The sequence below is a fragment of the Brachycentrus maculatus genome, unplaced genomic scaffold (genome assembly GCF_059751285.1).
Source record: "Brachycentrus maculatus isolate JH-2025_06_01 unplaced genomic scaffold, ASM5975128v1 h1tg000217l, whole genome shotgun sequence".
Lineage (NCBI taxonomy): Eukaryota > Metazoa > Arthropoda > Insecta > Trichoptera > Brachycentridae > Brachycentrus > Brachycentrus maculatus.
This window is the reverse complement of record NW_028280968.1, coordinates 133,045-155,218: the sequence shown is the minus strand read 5'-3', so window position 1 is coordinate 155,218 and position 22,174 is coordinate 133,045.

Here is a 22,174-nt window from a genome sequence, read left to right as displayed (position 1 = left end):
GATACGGAAAATATATCTTGACGCTCGTGGTCCACTATCTGTCCACTCATCTTTTAATAATTTTATGATGACCTAAGGGTTCTTGGTGCGCAAACGAGTATCAAAAATATATTTCTCTTTCATATTTTTCTTTACCTGTCAGTAATTGTTTCCTCCCCTTCAAATCTTCTAGCAGTAAAATGAACATACTCTCTTTGACACCAAAAAGACATAAAACGATAGGAAATACATATCGCTCACTCCTTTCAACAACGTCATATATCACAAATCGAAAATTTTCAGTTGTGCATGTTTTCGGAATGCCCATAAAATGTACCAGTCCAGGGTAATATTGAATAAATATTAGAGAGAAAAAAATTACTTACATAGTTTTGTTTGACCCCTCCCTGGGACCAAACCCGGGACCTCCAGTAGGGTAGCCGAGCGTGCTGACCATTACACTACGGATGCTGACAAAAATTCTTCCATATTGTACTTTATATATATTGTATTTTATTTTCGATATATCCTGCTTAACTTCTGCGTCTTTCAAATGTATATCGCTCACTCCTTTCAACAACGTCATTTATCAAAAAACTTGATTTTTCAGGAGATGGTTTTTAAAGTTTAAACTATAATAAAATGTTTTAAAAATAAATATCAAGCCACTATTGAACTTTTTACTATGCAACAGATCTTTTTAGGTAAAACCTGAAAGTTTTTTCTCCATTTGAAAATTTTTATAATATATAAAAAAATAATAAAACAGTTCATTTTCTTCAAAATGCTAAAACAACACTTTTTGCCCCGTAGCAAGTAAATATTAAGCTAAAAATATACCGCTTTGCTGGGATATAGATCTGGGCATTCTGAAAACATGCAGAACTGAAAATTGACGATTTTTGATAAATGACGTTGAAAGGAGTGAGCGATATATGATCAATCTTATGACGTTCCATGATAAATCACAACAGCCATCTATGATTGGATTTAGAAAGCTTTTATTTAGCAGGGACCATTTGTATGCAAGATCCAAACCCGAATTATTTTACATACTGGGAAACGAGTTAAGATGTCAAAAAAAATAACTAGTATGTTTATATAACAGACGGGAAATATTGTGATTCGACAAAAGCAAGAGAATTTGGTTTCCTCTCTATTTTTTATTTTATTTAACGAAAGTGGAATAAAGTGGGTCAATGATTTTTATTAACGGTTGATCCAGTATGAAATAAAAATGCTTTATTTGGTCATCAAATGCAGTACGCTCTTTCAGTAATCTTTCCACCCTTAGGGCGAAACAAGGTTTAATCCGGTTTTCTTACAGCCTGCCAAAACTCGCCGTTTCAAAACAACCTAGTCGAAAATTCCAAGTCACTTAACCGACACTAGATGAATTGTTGTGAATTGTGGACACCTTTTAACGTGGGTTTTTCAGGAAAAATGAATTATTAAAATCGGGTTATGCTGTGTTTTCGCACCAAGAGAAGGTTAAAAGTGGTATTAAAAAAAGCGTATGATCGAAAACGATTCATTTATTAATATACCTATCATATGAGTTACATAGTGATAAGGGTAGTAAATTTTTTTAAGTCAAAAGATATGAAAAATAGTTTGGAAGTCAGGGTATTTACAGGGCTTAAAACATGTCATAGGCTGGTTATGTGATCACTCTATACACTTGATATTTGATATTTGGAACTCATATGTATACCGTTAGTCTCATGTCTCTTCATGTTTGAGTTTACGGCAGCACCTATGGTTGATTTGAGAAAGCTTTTATTTAGCAGAGATCCTTTGATTTAAATATCAATTTAAAAAAATGAAAATGTATTTTTCGTCATCTATATTCAGATGTCAAAATGTAAAAATAACTCAGTGGAAACCCAGAATTGTGAAAAAGGATTTGGAGTCACCCAGAAGGTTGTCTGACAAGCAGAATGAATGCAGTCGAAATGTGATCCCTCAGACGAATGTGTGGCAAAACGATGTTTGATAGATGTTCGAATGATGAATTAAGGAAAGAATGCAAGGCTGAGTGAGATAAGCATTATCGATAAAATTTAGAAAGGTGTGTTGAGATGGTTTGGACACGTGAAACGTATGAGTAAGGAAAGAACGGTTAAACAAATTTATGAGGCGAATGTATTTGGAAAAAGAATCAGAGGAAGACCGAGGAAAACCTGGCACAATCAGGTATGTCAAATGCTTGAATGCGGCCGGGTCAGGATGTATGAGGAGATGCATGAATGTAGAAGACGAGAAGAATGTTTGCAAAGACAGAGTGGTATGGCGTTCGATTCTCTCTGCCTACCCCACTGCAGGGAAGCGGCGTGATGGTTAGTTAGTTAGTTAGTTACGAGTACATACATACACATGTATATGTATATCTTTACTTGTCAATTGTGAAGAAAAAAGTTTTTTTCTCGTGTCTGAAACTAGTTGCTGATATTTATGCAAATTTCTCCAAATTTATCAACGAGTGATGGCAGACCTACTGAAAAATATCATGATTATTGGAGCGAGTATAACTGCCTACAATTTAACACGTACTAAGATATTGCCTATGTTAAGAATGTTAACTCGAATACAGTTGTGTTGGAACGCGATGCTCGACGGTGCGATATGTTCCGTCTTTCAGGTTTATTCATCTGAGTGAATTTCAATCACAAGTCACTGAATCGATTAATTTTTCAGCGTGGAAAGCTTTTTTTCAGGATTTCATTCTGTTGGTGCTCATAACTTATTGTGATGCTAATAAGATTAGCTCATTCCATGGGCATGGCTTGTCAAATTGATACAATACCATACCGCAAAAATACAATACCGCAATTTAAAAATAATTGTTAGTAAAAGTATTATATAAATACACACACATATATATATATATATATATATATATATATATATATATATATATATATATATATATATATATATATATATATATATATATATATATATATATATATATATATATATATATATATATATATATATATATATATATATATATATATATATATATATATATATATACAAGCATTTTTGAGATGGTTTGGACATGTGGAACGAATGAGTGATGAAAAAACGTTAAAAAAACTTGGCGAATGTAGTTAATCACGTCGTTTACCGAAATAGTTTTAAAAAAAATTATTCGTCTCTTCCACATTAATGCATCTCCCCTTTGATTATACCGAATCATCATTATACATATTCAAGTATTAAAAACACATGATATATTTATTTAAAAAAAGAGAAATATTTGTGTTTTTATTATTTCTAAAAATACTTCTATTTCATACCTTTTCTGTGAGTCTAAGCGGCTCATTATTAGAAAAAGGTATCAAATTGTGGTAGAATGGGTTCGAACAGAGAAACTCTGACTCAAGAAACCGTGACACTAACCACGGGACCACAACCCGACACGATGATTGTACTAAGTTTTCCTCGGTCTTCCTCTGCTTCTATAATATTGAATTAATTTTTTTTTCTTCAAAAATTTCTACTATGGCTTTGTTTGTAATGAGGCCACATTTATTCAAGCATTATGTACACATGGAGGTGGTACAAGGGAGTGTTGGGGTGAATGTTCAATGCCATATTTCTACTACAGCCTACGTCGTTTGAATTATTGGTATGTATAATATTGGAATAATGGTTTAAGCCAGAGGATCATTATTAAAGTTAATGTAAAATTTCTATTCAAGTGGTGTTGGGGAAGAGTGGATTCTATACAAAACGTTTTTTAAGAGATAACGAGACTTCTGTGGGAGCTATTACGACTCGGATGGAAAAAAAAACACTTTCTTAAAAACGTAACGGAACGGTGTAAAAAGGAGCTGGCTGAATATTTATATATTATTATCCAGATATTATTTATTAAAGGGATCTCAACTTCATATGAAACATCTATTGTTCCTCTTTTTATTAATGATTTTAGATGGAAGTTTGAGCATCCCAGGGCTTACGACCTGGCATTTGGGTAGATTAATGTTCTGAGAGCATTGCATACATACAGGTTTTAAGAATGAATGCAATATGGATTTAAAAAAGTGGCAAAATTGGTGAACGTCAAATAAGTGAATAAAGCGATCGCCTAAATTAAGTTAGAAGAAAGGGTGAAAGTAGACTGAATGCAGTTGAAATGCGGTCTCTCAGATGAATGTGTAGCAAAAGGATGTATGATAGATCTTCGAATGCAAGGCTAAGATAAGATCACTATAGACGTATAAGTATAAGTTGAGAAAGGTGTGTTGAGATAAAAGCTCCATATTTTTTGACATCTCATCAAAGATGAAGAAGAACATCTGGGCATTTATGGGGTCGTCAGCCCAAAAAATAAATGAAAATAACTATGGTTGGAGATAATCCAGATTTTGTGATCAAGTATTTAGACACACTCAAAATGTTGTAAAAATGTTGTATATATATATATATATATATATATATATATATATATATATATATATATATATATATATATATATATATATATATATATAAATATATATATATATATATATATATATATATATATATATATATATATATATCTATATATATATATATATATATATATATATATATATATATATATATATATATATATATATATATATATTTATATATATATATATATGTATATATATATATATATATATATATATATATATATATATATATATATATATATATATATATATATATATATATATATATATATATATATATATATATATATATATATAAATATATATATAAATATATTTATATATATATATATATATATATATATATATATATATATATATATATATATATATATATATATATATATATATATATATATATATATATATATATATATATGTATGAAGTAGTTCCAAAAATTTAAGATTAATGGTGAATGTTACAAATGTATAAAGTGGACACTTGAACCAGCCTATGACAGGTTGTAAAGTACCCTATGATAGCTCTGTATAAACTTAGATATTTTTCTTCATGTTAAGATGTCAATATTTTCGTTCGTTATGCTAGTTCAGTTTGTTTGATTTGTAGCGATAAAAATAACGATATATGTTTTAAAAAGGAACAATCTCTCTCAAAATTTAATCCCAACTACAAAATTTGTTCTTATTTTAAAAACAATACCGTGTTCCATTATGCGCGAATCGTGTTTTATTTTTTCCAGTTCTTTTTTTGAAAGATTCTCTAATTTATCTCTATTTCGATGCCCGCAAAATGTTCGGGAATTCTGGAGAGGAGCACGCATTAGTGCCAGTGTGTTGGTGTTAGTGTGGAAGCAGCGCGTTCGTGCGTATTGAAAGGGGACTACGGGGGAGTGAGTGGTTTGTGCAATGTAGAAGCTAATGTGTGTGTGTGAGTTTTAATGTACTGGCAACAAGAGCTTGATAGAAAGGGTGACCAAAAGTTAGAAACTTTAGTTTTTTTTTATGACCAAAAACCTAATGGAATTGTGGTTTGTGACCAACGAATTGGCTATTGTTTAAATCATTGTCCATCTCGATATCTCAGTATAGATGAAGAAAAATATGGAAGTCTGAATATTAGCGGTTTCGGAATAACGATTCCACCATCGGTTCAAACGTTTTAAAAAGGTATTACACAAGTGAACGATGAACGATAAGGAGAGTGTTTTAGTATATGTGTGTTGATAATCTCAACAAAGATGAAGAAGAATATGGAAATTTAGGTATTTATAAAGCTTACGACCTGTCTCAGGACTGGTTTATGTGATGGCTGTATATACGTATAATGTTCATCGTTCAACCTTTGAATGACAGCCACATTACTCAAATTTGTATTTATCCCTCAATCGACACCTATTTTTACATGTGAGTTATTGGCACCTTCTATGGTTAAATTGAGTAAGTTGTTGAGTTGTTCATCTTTTAAAAAAATACAAAAAATAATATTTACTACATACCACATTATCGAGTATTGGAGACATTAGCAACCATATATTGTTTAAAAGTTTAATTATGAAATTCAGTTGAATACAATATGTCATTTTGAGAGAGAGGCTGGAGCCTCAAACAGATGCAAATCAAACAGCGAAAGTTCCCTTACATTATTATCTGCTCTAAAATTAACATGATACGTTAAAATATGTCACTAGAACGGTCACAAGTTGAACTCGATAGTTAAGGTAAAATTTCTCTCAGATTTTGTTCGAACTTACCCAGGAAAATTCCAATGGGTTTTATTACACTTGCGATTTATCACAAATGACTTTTAAAAAGTTTATGAGAAAAATTTCGGCTATTTTTAAATAAGATTTTTTTCGGTTTTATCGCATCGAAGGTAAATATTTCTCATGAAACTTTCGGCACACCTGTATATGCCCGTCAAACATCAGTGGGTTTATTCGTTTATTAAATCTAAAATGAAACAACTGATACTTTATATCGAAGCTATGTTTCAATTTACTTTGAATTATGAATTATGGGGAGGTTATGTTACATCTAAGTATTCAGGGTGCTATTTTTTACCATAAAATATGAAACATGTTGAAATTTATTATCTTTATTTTTTTATTATTATTTTAATAAACCAAATTCATTATATTCAATTACTAAGGATTTCTATGGTCCACCAAATATATAAGTTATAATATTTTTGGTGGACTATAGAAATTGTTAGAATAAATCTATAGTTTTACATCTAACTTTTCCATTAACTATGTGAAAAATATCAGTTATTTTAAATTTGTCGAATTGGCAATTTACTTTTTCGTCGTTACAGTTTTACGATAAAAAATCGTGTTTTAAAAAACAAAGTTTACGTGGTTTCGTAAAGTTAAGGGAATAAGATGTTGATCAACGCCTTGGTTGGTAATTTATACTTTCCTTAAGTACTTGTCACAACAGATTAAGTACTATTTGTCTTTGTTACTGGCAACCCTTTTTGCAGTATAACCGTGACTGTATTCATGGTATCATAATACGGTTATAAAAAGGGTTGACTGGCGTAATTCTCTCTCTTTTTACTCGTAATTAGTCGATCACTGGTTTGCTCAACTTTAGATCATTTTAATGTTATAATTAAAGTGTTATTATTATAATATTTTGAGTAAAACCATCAACGGTCAACTCATTATTGTATTCAACATAAATTAAATACAGTTTACACCTTGACACTATATAATCCTATACATTCTCCAATCATATATTCTCTTATTTACTTTGAGTTACAATGATTAAAGAAAACACTTGTTTTTTACCACTTGATTAGAATTAAAGAACATCATAGCGGTCTTGTTAGTAATTATTTTTCGGAATTCGCAAATAACATAATAGATACTAATCACTCATTTCACTCTCGTAAATTAAAATTATTACACCTTTTTCCATATAAAGGCCAAATTATGAATTCTCTTGAAAATTTAGAAATCCAAAAAAACCTAAATTCTAATAATAATTTATTAAATAATATATTGTTTCAAAATTCTTCACCTTCGCTTTCCATTTTTCCTTTGTTTTCAAACTCCGCCCCTTGACTAACCCCTTCCCCTTACTTTCCCCTCCCCTTATTTATAGAACAATTTTATATTTTATATTTTAGTTATTATACAGACCTGAATAATGGAAGTTTAACTTCTGAAACATGTAGTCTATAATAAAACTCAAGTGGTAATAAACAAGTGTTTTCTTTAATCATTGTAACATGTCTTACCACAAAGTTAATGCCGAAACAATAAATAAAATACTTTGAGTTATAAGTTTTATTTTTTTGCATTTTTGAAAAATATGGAAGTTTGGATATTTACAGGGCTTACGACAAACTATTACTGGTCATAGGATAGTTTAAGTGATTACTTTATGCAGGTGCAACATTCCCCATCATATTCTTGATTGACAACCACACTACTCGTATTTCAGATATTGTATTTATCCTTCCATTGGCAATTTCTTTAATATGCGAGTTCTAGGAACCATCTTTGAATGAGTTGATTGAGTTTTTGATTAGCAGAGACTTCGATGAAATGTGATGATGATCTAAGACTCTTCCCGAATGTTTTACTTAGTAAATACCACTATATCTTAAAATCCACTGTCACATGTGTTTGACAATGATGCGGAATGTATCGAAACACGTGTCACAGTAGATTTGAAGAAATAGTGGTATTTTCTAAGTAAAACATTAATTAAAAATGGATGGATTTTACCACAATGTGACTGCCAAATCAATTAATGAAATTAGTTTTACATTATTTGCACATATTTCGTACAAACTAACATAAACAGTAGGTAATGGAATATAAAAAAAACTAACTTACCATAACACCGCTTCCTCGGAAGGGTAGGCAGAGAGGATAAAACTACAATACATACTTATCTGTCTTTGCAAACAATCTTCACCTCTTTCACATTCATGCATGTTCTCATACGAACACGTCGATTATTCGACTCCTTACTTGACCACTTTCAAATATTTGTAATATTTGTTCATGTCAAGTTTTTCTCGGTCTTCCTTCGTTTCTATTACCAACCACATTTATCTCATAAATTTGTTTAACTATCCTTTCTTCACTCATTTCATTGACATGGCCAAACCTTTTCAACATTTTTCAAAATGGAATAATAAAACTGAATAATTGGCCATTTTGCTTATTTGATTAAATTAAGTAATGCGATGAAGGTAAATTCGATTATTTTAGGTAATTCCAATAACCTGTAAATTGATTTGAATGATTCAAATCACTCGTCCCTAATATGTGATATTGCTTTATGAAGAAAGCCTTTGAAGGATAATTTGCAGTCCCTTGTACCCTGTGACGATGTGAAGGCATTCCATTAGTTGCGTTGTGGTTCAGGAGCAGACTCCAGTATCAAGTTCCTTTGACAGTTTCGACTAAATGTCCCCGAAGGACGATGTCAACCGTGGACGATTTGATTCTATTCCGTGGGGACAAATAGTAGGCATAGTTGGGGAATAATCACATTCCTTGATTACATTAACTATCCCAAATCAGTGCCCGAAATTGTTATATTCGGCTATAGAGTTTTGGTGAACTTTCTCAAGTGATACAACTTTTAAATTCCTTAAACTTTATAAAATAAAACAACTTTGTTTTTATTTTTTGACATCTCATCGACATCAAAGATAAAGAAGAATATGGAAGTCTGGGCATTTACGAGGCTGACGACCGTCATAGGCTGGTTTAAGCGATCACTTTACACACGTGTAACATTCACCAATTTTACCCATTATTGACAACCACACTACTCAAATTCTTGTTCGAGTTCTATATATATATGAACCAATTTAGAAACCTTGTTCTTGAATCACTAGAACTTCACTAGTTTAAAAAATGTGTTATACAAAAGTAGGTACCGTAGAACGGGGCTACTTGAACTTTGATGTGTTACTTGAGCCCAGTACAATTTTTTTTATTTAGATCTGTATTTGGTCTACAATAATAAACGTATCGACATGATTCATTGTTTCAGTGACTTATTGTCACGTTGCGTTCATTATTGTAGACCAAATACAGATTTAAATTATTTTTTTGTACTGGGCTCAAGTAACACATCAAAGTTCAAGTAGCCCCGTTCTACGGTACATATGAAATCTTTTTAAGCAGAAAAATACGAAAAAATTCCAGCAAAAGAGTAGGAAATTATACGAATTTATATAATTTAAAAGGATTTCCATCATGAAATGTGAATATTAAATTTAACATTATTTAAACAAGTAATAATGTTTGTTTAAAACCTTTCTTTATTTCTTACCGTACTTTCAATTCGTTCCACATGTGCCAACCATCTCAACACACTTTTCTTAATTTTATCGATGATGCTTTTCTCAGCCTAACATTCTTTCCTTATTTCACCATTGGAACATGTATTATACATCGCTTGTGCCACACATTTGTCTGAGGGATCTCATTTCGACTGCATCCCGTCTTTAATTTTTTATCATCGTTTTTATTTTTTATTATTTAATTTTTATTTATTTTATTGGAAGGAAGAACAACAGTTACAATATATGATAAATAAGAATACAAAAAATAAAATCATGAGTACCAATTACAGTTTTTCACAACTATGCATAAGAGAAGAGACATGAGACAAGGATGGGATAGAGAGAAAAGGAGATGGCAGTGATAGGAAAAGAAGAAAATTAAAGGACAAGGAATAGAATACCGCACATTCATCTGAGGGTCGCATTTCGACTGCTTGTCTACTTTCATCCTTCTTTTGCCAACATTATGCTTTACTTACGTACATTAGGGTAATAAATAAATATTATTTCTCATAAACGTTTTTGTTGGTCATTACGTCAAACAAATAATAATTCTAAAAGGCGTATTGACATTTTTTATAGCCTTTAGAGAAATATTTCATTGCAAGAAGTATTTTCTATCAAATATGATAATTTCTTACGAAATATGACGCAGAAAATGTTGGAAATTCTTGGAAAAGGTTTTCAGAAATTGCGTCAGCAGTGTTAATTAAAAACCAACAAATAAAATTTGAAGGAGGCAATAATGTGTTAAGGAACTTGCCGCGGAAAGTTATCGTGTAAAAAGTATACTTCAGTGTAAAAAAGACATTGAAATTGTAATTAAGTTGCGAGAATTTCTCTGCTTCCTTACAAAAATACAGCCTAAATTGAAAATGAGGTGAATTATTTTTCACAGTTGATAATAAAATATTTTTATATTTTATATTTGAAGCACTAACTTTGTGATTTTTTTAATTTTATAGTTTAAATGTAACTTTGTTTTGAAATCACTATAAATATTTTATTATAACTTAATGTATAACTTTATAACTTTATAATGTCTACCGGTTTCGAAGCTAACCGCTTCTTTATCAAGACTGATTAATACTTTTAATCAGTCTTGATAAAGAAGCGGTTAGCTTCGAAACCGGTAGACATTATAATAAAGTTATAATAAAATATTTATAGTGATTTTAAAACAAAGTTACATTTTAATTAATAAATATAATTACTTTTTGACGGATTTGTTTTTTTCATTATATCAACATCTACCACACGTCATTGTTTTACCGCATAATCGTCAAAAAATTAAATTAAAGACAAATTGTATATGCTTTTATTTATAAATTATACGTTTTATACTCGTATTTGTGTTTTTATTATTTACACAAATATTTCAATTTCATACCATTTTTGTAAGCCTAAGCGGCTTATTATTAGAAATAGGTATCAAATTGTGGTAGAGTGGGTTCGAACCGAGAAACTCTAAATTAAGAGTCCGCGACACTAACCACTGGACCACAACCCGTCACTGGAATTATATTATGTGTTCTTGGGTTGCTGTTCGCTACAGTACGTTAATACACATCACCGTTATTGACATAAGTGTCCCGACGTTCTGACAACCCACAGAATATGTCCGATATTCAGACGAAATAGGGTGAATTTAATTTTCAAACCAGTCGTGAACACCACATAAAGTAAAAACTGAAATTGAAATATTTTGAGGCCGTCAAAGTTTCTGAAAATCTGAAAATAGAAGAACGTGAATTCTCCTACCCCAATGACATATTTTTTGAGTACTGAAAAATTCTGAAAACTCATTAAAAATAGAGAGCCAACCAACTTTTTTATATGGAAGTTTTTGGGCTAGAACTTCCGATAAACGTGTATAAAATGAAAAAAGAAAAACCGGTGAAGTTTTCAATTTCTTCTTCTTCTAACTCTTGTCTGCATCCTATGGTGCAGAGGGCACTGCATATTATTAAAACAGTGTTATCTAGATCATTAAGTCTCTAAGGCAAGGCACCTGTCCAGTGTAATATTAAATAAATTCTAGGAATTGAAAAATCAATAGTATTTATTTTGACCCCACTGGGAATTAAACCCTAGACCTCGCGCATGGTAGCCAAATGTGAAAATCACACACACTCACACACACACACACACCCTCTCTTCTCTTTTTTCTCGATTAATATACGACAGTATTCATAACATACATGTATGTGGAGTTATTTAATTGGCCTTTACCATAGTCAGTGTAACTATTTTATATGTACAAGCTGTATAGTACTTAAATAAAAAAGAATATGTGTCTAAATGTATATATATATATATATATATATATATATATATATATATATATATATATATATATATATATATATATATATATATATATATATATATATATAACGTGGTAATATTTTCCTTTTGAAAATTAAGTGTAAATAATATGTAAAGTGGGTGTATAATAATAAAATAAACAATGTGTTGCTTTGTAATTAAAGTTTATAATTAAAGTTTATTCTTAATTTATCTTTATAATAATTTTTATATCTATCTATCTATCTATCTATCTGATTCTGACAGTTAATTTTTCCTATCGGATCTCTTTTGTTTAATTCTGTGCGACGCATGCGGCATCTGGTGGTAGAACTGTTTTATGTAGGTACTTTTTGTAAGTACTTAATAAAATGTATAGGTAGGTACCTAGTTATTTTATTACATATATATATATATATATATATATATATATATATATATATATATATATATATATATATATATATATATATATATATATATATATATATATATATATATATATATATATATATATATATATATATATATATATATATATATATATATATATATATATATATATATATATATATATATATATATATATATTTATATTTAAATGTGTGTGTAAGTATATTATCTTTAAATGTTAAAAAAAAATACAAAAACGGTTTACCATTTCGGTCTACCGTGGAGTCTGAATCTCATGGAAATATTATATCGAGAGTTACGAGATTCAACATCAAGACAAAAAATACATAAATTTAAGTGGTGAGATTGATTAAATCACCCTAGGAATAAAATGTGACGGAAGTTCCTACATAATTTGACCGCCCCGAGAAAACGTCTCCCAAAGTTCGAAACGCGAGATCCGAGCGACGGAAATTGGCACCGAATGGCGAATTTCGCCAACTTTTGTCGGGTTCATTATGAATGCGGTGTCTTTGCTTCAGCGTAAAAAATATGGCATATGATTAAAACCTTTTTCATTTTGAATGCAAAACGAAAACTCTGCACCGGAGAAAACACCGTTTTATTCAAATGTCAAGGGGTAAAGTTTCGGCCGAAAAATGAAAATTTTGAAATGATTATTTTTCGCAAAGAAAATATGCAAAATATGAAAATATAAGATTTTAAAATTTACGGTTTTTATATATTAATTGTTAAATCAAACACAGATTTTTTGAGTCTACAAAGTTGTATTTTATTGTTAAAAACATTATAATTCACATACTTTTTTGACATCTCATCAAAGATGAAGAAGAATATGGCTGTCTGGGCATTTACGGGGCTGACGACCGGCAGAGGCTGGTTTAAGTGATCACTTTACACACGTGTAACATCCACCAATTCTACCCATTATTGACAACCACACTACTCAAATTCTTGGAAGTTCTATATTTACATATCAACCAATTTTGAAACATTGTTCTTGAATCACTAGAACTTTACTAGAGACATCTATTGGTGAGATGAAAAGAAGCTTTTTATTTGGAGATAATCCAGATTTTGTGAACAAGTACATAATGCATAAATTTAAATGGAGTTCAACAAATTAATGCCAAATCATTAAATAAAATCAATTTACGAGTTTAACTTTATAGTACAATTCGTATTTAAGCAAAATGTATAAATATTTTTGTTTAATTAATAATAGTATTTAGTTTAATTAATAATAGCCACCATCCAGTGATTAGATGTCTCTGCCAGGGTCAAGTATTATTTTTATTTACAAACAAAATGATAATATTAAACATTAATAGTAACTAATACAAAATTTCATGGTTTTAATGCGTTTAGCTTTATCATTTTAGAAAATATGACCGCAACTATAGAATTTAGAAAGAAGGGTGGATACTTGGGTGTGGAGATTCCTGCCTTGTTAAGCTATTTAGAAAATTCAACTGAACCTTTTTGTATTTTTTAAAACAATGTAGAACGAATGAATGAGGAAAGAACATTAAAACAAATTTATGAAGCGAATGTAAGTGGAAAAAGGAGCAGAGTAAGACCGAGAAAAACATGCCACGATCAGGTATGCCAAATACTTGGAAGTGGTCAGGTTAGGAGTCGTAACAGTCGGTGGGTATGTATGAGGAGATGCATGAACGTGGAAGAGGCGAAGAATGATTGCAAAGAAAGAGTGGTGTGGCGTTCTATTCTCTTTGCCTACCCCTGCGGGGAAGCGGCATGATGGTTAGTTAGTTAGTTAGTTATGTATAATAGGCGTTCGAATAGTGAAATAAGGAAATAATGCATGGCGGAGCGAGGTAAGCATTATGGATAAAATAAATAAAAGTTGTGTTGAGATGGTTTGGACATATGGAACGAATGAGTGGGGAAAGAACGGTAAAACAAATTTATGATGCTAATGCAGTTGAAAACGGGAGGAGAGAATAACCGAGTGAAACTAAGCATGAACAAGGAGATCAAATACTTGAATGCGGTTAGAAGTCGGAATAATCGATGAGTTTTTATGAGGAGACGCATGAATGTGGAAGAAGCGGTCAAGGTTTGCAAAGATAAAGAGCTGCGACATTCTTTTTTCTCTGCCTACCTCTGCGGGGAAGCGACACTATGTTTTTTTTTTACATTTTGAGTGTGTCCAAATACTTGTTCACAAAAATCTGGATTATCTCCAATTACAGGAGTTATTTTCATATTATTTTTAGTCATCATCTCACCAATACATGTCTCTAGTAAAGTTCTAGTGATTCAAGAACAATGTTTCAAAATTGGTTGATATATAAATATAGAACTTCCAAGAATTCGAGTAGTGTGGTTACCAATAATGGGTAGAATTGGAGAATGTTACACGTGTGTAAAGTGATCACTTAAACCAGCCTATGACGGTCGTCAGCCTTGTGAATGCCCAGACGTCTATATTCATATTCTTCTTCATCTTTGATGAGATGTCAAAAAATATTTTTTTTTTGTTCTTTTATTTTGTTTAACTGTAATTTACAGGCAAAAAATTACTTCATCATATTTTAAGTAAAAATAAATGAATCCTTTACCTGTACTGATGTTTTGTACTGACATTTTTTGTTGAAACTGCAAAAAATGCATATAATGAAAAAAAATCTATATGAATATGCCCACTTTTATTTCATTTAATCAGTGACCAGGTTTCGTTGTTACCGAAATCATTACATAATCTGATAATGTCGGTAACAACGAAACCCGGCCATTAGTAAAATAAAAAATATTTACGTTTATAAGTTGTTGAATTAATTAAAATTAAACTTTGAATAATAGTTTATCTCAAAAGCTTATAATAAACGAAATGCAGATAAGAGGTCAAAATGTGGTTTTAAAATGCTTCTCATGAGAAAATATAATATACTAGACACGTTTTATTCGCGTATATATAATATAGGTCAAATATCGATATGTGACAGACCCAATTCACGTATTATAATTCCGGAATAGTTCGTAAAGTTTCAGAAATGAGTTTGCTGAGGCGACTCGGAAATTTCCATCTTAACTTGAGGTGAAATTTGCAAATGCAGTGGTCGAAATTGATATCGAATTAGAGCCGTTATATCTCAATCCAGCAAAATGAGTTAAAACTTTGAAACGAAGATTGAGAAACTTTGACACGTATGTATATTACATACGTCTTTTTATAGTTTATATGCAAATACACACACACACACACATATATTATATATATATATATATATATATATATATATATATGTATGTATATATATATATATATATATATATATATATATATATATATATATATATATATATATATATATATATATATATATATATATATATATATATATATATATATATATATATATAAGGGTGTCCTAATAATCCGACGTATTCCTTTTAAGGGGTGTTAGGCCAGCTTATGATTCACCAAAAAATAAAAATGTGACCTCAGTAAAAGTGCCTTAGTTTTTCAGATATTTCCACTTTCATGAATTTCACGAATATCTACGCCTTAGATAAGTTTTTTGAGTGTCATATTTGAATTTTTTCATATTTTAGGATTAAATTTTTGTTTCATAATATTGAATAAATATCCTATTGATCACAGTCCAAAATATTACCAATACTGGATTGCCTTCGCAGAAAAAAAATATGAATGCCCGGTCAATGATTTTAAAATAAATCTTTAGTTGACTTTGACTCTTCACCCTGAAAAAAATACATACGACGCTAACCTGGCAAGTTATTTAAAAAGTTTGTTCGATTTGTGCCATTTAAAAAACAATAATGACTATTGATTTTATTAAGTGTTTTTTAATCTAATTTATTATTTACAACATCTTGAGTGTGTCCAAATACTTCATGAATTACAAATCTGGGTTACCCCCAATTAGGAGTTATTTTTTACATTATTTTCGTCATTTATCAATGGTTTCTTTTAAATGCAAGGAACTTTCTTCGAACTTTGTTGTGTGTATCAGCTGCACATGTATTTTATGAAGTGCTTGTATTTTATGCTGATGAAGTTTTTTGTAATTGTTGATAAAAAATCAGTTAGAAGTTGCTGTGAGTATATATATTTTTTAAATCATAGAAAATTGTATTCTCATATGTTGCAAGACTGTCGCGAGGCATAATATGAGTCGTAAAATAAATGTATTTTACATGAGTGGTATATTGTTTGTTGAAAAATATTCTCATTGCGTATTTATTAAAACACTCGTACATATACAAAAGAACAAATGCTACAATTATAATTTACCCACATCAGTTTAAGTAACAATGGAATACTTAAAACTTTTAAGTTTTCCTAATCCGTTTTAAATATCTTTACATTAGTTAATAGCGCCCAGAATCGGGATCAGAATTAACAATTTATGTTAATGTTGTATTAAAAAGAAGGGTTTTAAGTTCAAAAATGGATTAGCTGCAAACATAATGTAGCTCGCTTAACACCGTGGAATATTTTTGACACAAAAAATATTTCGAATTTGAATTTATAATTTTATTAACTTTTTAGATGTTAGCTTATAATTTAAACTTTATTGAGACTTAAAATAATTCGGTAAGCAGTAAAAGTTAAAAGAAGGATCTCTGCTTAGTAAAAGCCTTTTCAAACCACCTCAAACTTGAAGCACTTGACATTTATGATAAACATACGCATGAGTTACAAAAAATTAAGTAGTGTGGTTGTTAAGTATGGATATAATGGGAAATGTTACACGTGTGTAAAGTGATCACTTAACCGGCCTATGACAGGTCATAAACCCTGTAAATACCCAGTCTATGTTGGGATCTCAAAAAAATGCGAATATTGAAACCTAATCACTACTATTCTTACTGAAATATGTAAGGATAAAAAAGATCTGTAAAGTAAGTCTATATTTCAAATGGCGTAAATACTAAAATATCGTGACGTCATCAGATGTGTCATCATTTCCTTTTATCTCAAGCAAACCTTGATCATCGTTTACTACTTCTTCTTCTAAACCCATATCCGCATCCAATGGTGCATAAGGCACTGCATAGTATTGACGCAATATTCTCTTGGTTGTTACTTACCTGAAGGCGAGGTGATCACTTCTGTTCCTCTCCACTCCTTAGGGACCAGTCCAGGGTAATGCTAAGTAAACATTAGTGTAAAATCACTAATATTTATTTTTACCCCACTGGGAATCGAACCCAGGACCTCCAGCACAGTAGCCAAACACGCTTATCATTACACCATGGAGGCGGAGTACTTCTGTATTACCACCACTAAATTAAATATATTTTATTTTTATTTTTTATTTTTATTTTTTTTCTATTTTTATTTATTCGGGAATTATACAGCTTGCATATAAAAAAAATGATATAAAACAATAGTTACATTAACAATAATAAATATTAAAAAACAATTTTTCATAGCCAGTTTCTAGGATGTGACGAATTATTTTCAAAGTCATATTAACATATAATTCTTCATAAAAACTGAGAGTAAAGTTTTCAAAATTATTAATATGTATGTCTCTCCAGAACATTCAACGTTTTGGGTTTATGATTATACACATGGCTCGCATCTACCGATATATGCTAGAGGGCTTTTGAGGAGCATTTAGTTCAGGATACGAGTTACTCTGCACAAATCTCATATTATTATATAACATATGTACATATTATATGTAACTACCGTGGATTTCCTGTAACGTACCTACTAGTAAATATGAATAAATAATATCAACGTTTCAAATACACTTTGTGGAAAATCAGTTAATAACATTTGAGGTGGCGTTTTATAATTAAGTGGATAAAAATATAGTTACTCTAAAATAATTTACTTAATGTATTAATTTTTAAATCAAACAGTGTTTTTTTTAGTTTTTTTTTCTAAAGACCTTCATTTATTGATTCGGCATTCCCTTTGTGGTAAAGTCTATCCATTAATTTAAGTTTTACTTGATAAATACCACAATTTTTAAAAATCTATCGTGACGCATGTTTCGATGCATTCCGCATCATTTTCAAACACCGTATGTTTTTAATAAACATTTTAAATATTTTTTAATATCGGTGTTTGAAAATGATGCAGAATGCATAAAAACACGTATCATAATAAATTTTAAGAAATAGTGGTATTTACCGAGTAAAACTTAAATAAGAAAGAATTGAATTAAAATTTACATTATTTAAAATAAATACTTTCAATACGTTCTTTCAGTGTCCGCTGACAACAGAGAAGGAGAACTTTCTAAATAGCTTAACACGGGCAGGAATCCAGCTCTCCACCCAAGTATCCACGCTTCTTTCTGAACCTAATTCTAGAATTGCGGTCATAATTTCTAAAATGATAAAGCTAAACGCAATTTAAACTATAAATTTTGCATTAATTGTTATTATTATTTTCTATTTTTTTTGTTGTTTATAAATAAAAATAATACTTGACACTGGCAGAAACATCCTTTCACTGGTGATGTATTTGTACATTCACATGTATTATAAGTAACATATGTGAGTATGTCTGTATGTTATATGAGGTGGCACGTTAAAATCGAGCGCTAACTTGCATTGGATGTGCTCTCACGTGTATACCTTTCTGAGACGCTAGGTTAATTATACTTCAGCATCGAAGGAGATTGATTTAGTTTAAAATAGTTATCGTACAATATAAATTACAACACTCTGTTCGTAAAGTGATAATTAAATATTAACTAAACTAATAAAGCGCGCATTCACGATTGCCTATGAAATATCACCCTGTATCCAAATGTCTACATAGCGAAGGTAATAATTACAATAGCGATAAAAATAAAGAAAAGGGTGTTGAGTTAAGTGAGAATGAGCGAAGAAAAAATGTTAAAACAAATATATAAAGCTAATTTGGTTGATATATTATTAGATTAAAACCAATATTTTTAGCTTTTTCACTTTATTTTTATTTGACCAGCGACCGGGTTTCGTTGTTACCCGGTCGCTGGTCAAATAAAAATAAAGCGGAAAAGCTAAAAATATTGGTTTTAATCTAATAATATATTAAAATGCAATTCCACCACGAAGTGTCAGTGGATAATATAAATCTAATTTGGTTGGTAATTTAACCAAAGGAATATACAAAAAATTGGCGTAGGTAATCAAATATTTCAAGTACTTGAAAGTGGTCAGGTCAGGAGTTAAAACAATCTGGGGGTATGTATGAGGAAATGCATGAATTGAGAAGAGGCTAAGATCGTTTGCAAATACACATTGGTGTGGCGTTCTATTTTCTATGGAAAATAACGTGATGGTTAGTTAGTTACTTAAATAATGCTGATTTTATTACCTATATAAATACCTTCGTATTAACAAATTTATATCCACAACATTTTGAGTGTGTCCAAATACTTGTTCACAGATCTAGTGTTTCTCCAGTTAAGAGTTATTTATATATTTAAAAAAAGAATAAATATGTGTAATAGAAGAAAATGGAGGTCTGGGTATTAACAGGGCTTATGATATATCATAGCCTGGTTAAGTGATTACTTTATACACGTGTGTAAAGTGATCACTTAACATAAATAGCCTCTAACCTGTCTGATGATATCGTTAACAACGTAATCCCATCACAGTTGAAAGAATTATAGAGTTGTAGTTTTATTTTAGTAACTTATAGAGTACTTATTTCATTAAATAATTCAGAACTAAATCCCAGAGACACAAATGATTAAAATTGCTTTACAACATTTTGAGTGTGTCTAAATACTTGTTCACAAAATCTGGATTCCAATTTCCAATTCCAAGAATTATTTTCATATTATTTTTTTTGACATCTCATCAAAGATGAAGAAGAATATGGAAGTCTGGGCATTTACGTAGCTGACGATCGTCATAGGCTGGTTTTCATCTCACCAAAAGATATCTCTAGTGAAGTTCTAGTGATTCAAGAAAAATGTTTCAAAATTTGTTCATATATATACAACTTCCAAGAATTTGAGTAGTGTGGTTGTCAATAATGGGTAGAATTGGTAAATGCTACACGTGTGTAAAGTGATCACTTAAACCAGCCTATGAAGGTCGTCAGCCCCGTAAATGCCCAGACTTCTATATTCTTCTTCATCTTTAATGAGATGTCAAAAAAAAAATTGTTTTCATGATTCGGAAAAGTCTACTTATTTTCCTGCAGTACGGAAATTATTATCAAATTCGAGAAAATACTTGAAAGTGGTCAGGTTAGGAGTCGTAACAATCGGCGGGTATGTATGAGGAGATGCATGAACGTGGAAGAGGCGAAGAATGTTTGCAAGGACAGAGTGGTGTGGCGCTCTATTCTCTCTGCCTACCCCTGCGGAGAAGCGGCATGATGGTTAGTTATTTTTTTTTTTAGTTTAAATGAAAACATATTTGAATTCAATTCAACCGAATGGCGTTTGCGAGTAGAACACAAAGTCAACCTGAATAAAAAAAGTCTGAGGGATGAAAAAGCGGAAGATCCTCTCAGCAAAAGACAGACGGGCAAATAGATGAAAAATTAATTTGGCCTATCGTGCCTCTTCCGCTCGCTGAATGAAAGAAAAGTAGGTACCTATTTCCGGCGTTCTATGCGCTTCCGCAATCGGGGAGGGAGGGGGGGACAGGTCGTAGGAAAACCAGCTGTGGGTTTTTCAGAAAGGTGGGGGTAATGTATTCGTGTGTGTTTTCAACGACAATGTGTGATGTGGTGTACGGCGTTACCATGGGAACTGACTTCTATCCTGCATGTTCTATTTTTATGAGAATAAACCTATTATTTTTTGACATCTTATCAAAGACGAAGAAGAATATGGAAGTCTGGGCATTTACGGGGCTGACGACCATCATAGGCTGGTAAAAGTGATCACTTTACACAGTGTAACATTCACCAATTCTATTTTGAAAACAAGTATTTGGACACACTTAAAATGTTGTAGAATAAACCTAAGCTAACTAACTAGCTAACCGTCAGGTAGCTTCCCCGCAGGGGTGGGCAGAGAAAAAAGAACGCTACTCTGTCTTTGCTAACATTCTTTGCCTCTTGACTGACTTACATATATTATGCAGGTTCTATTTTGATAAGAAAAACCCAAAGTAACTCACTAACTAACCATCTTGTCGCTTTCCCGCAGGGGTATGCAGAGAGAATAGAACGCTATAATCTGTCTTGGAAAAAAATCTTCACCTTTTTCACATCCAAGTATCACATCATACTTGTTTATACTCGCCTATTATTTAGACTCGTGACCTGACCACTTTAAAGTATTTGACATACTTGATCATGCTTAATTTTCAATCATTTTTCAACTACATTCGCCCTAACTATGGTTTTAACATTTTTTTATAAATCTATATCGCATGAATAATAAAAATAATTTAACAAAACATCAATACTTAAACGGAAAAATCCTCACGATGTGTAATAGATAATAATTAATTTATTATACTTTTTGTACAGCGTTAATGCATACAAATGAGTCCTGGTTCCAAACTTCATATTAAATAATATAATTCTTGTCGATAGTCGAAAAGATAGAAACTCCAAAGGGTATATATAATGTGTGCAAGAAAAACGATTGTGAATAAGAGATTAAGTTTTACAAGATAATCATGACCTACATGATTTATTTGCCTCGATCTCAATTCACACAAATTTCAAACTGTCATCAAATTAATTGGACCGCGATAATGCCTCTTGAAAGTAATCTCGCCCAGAACCTCT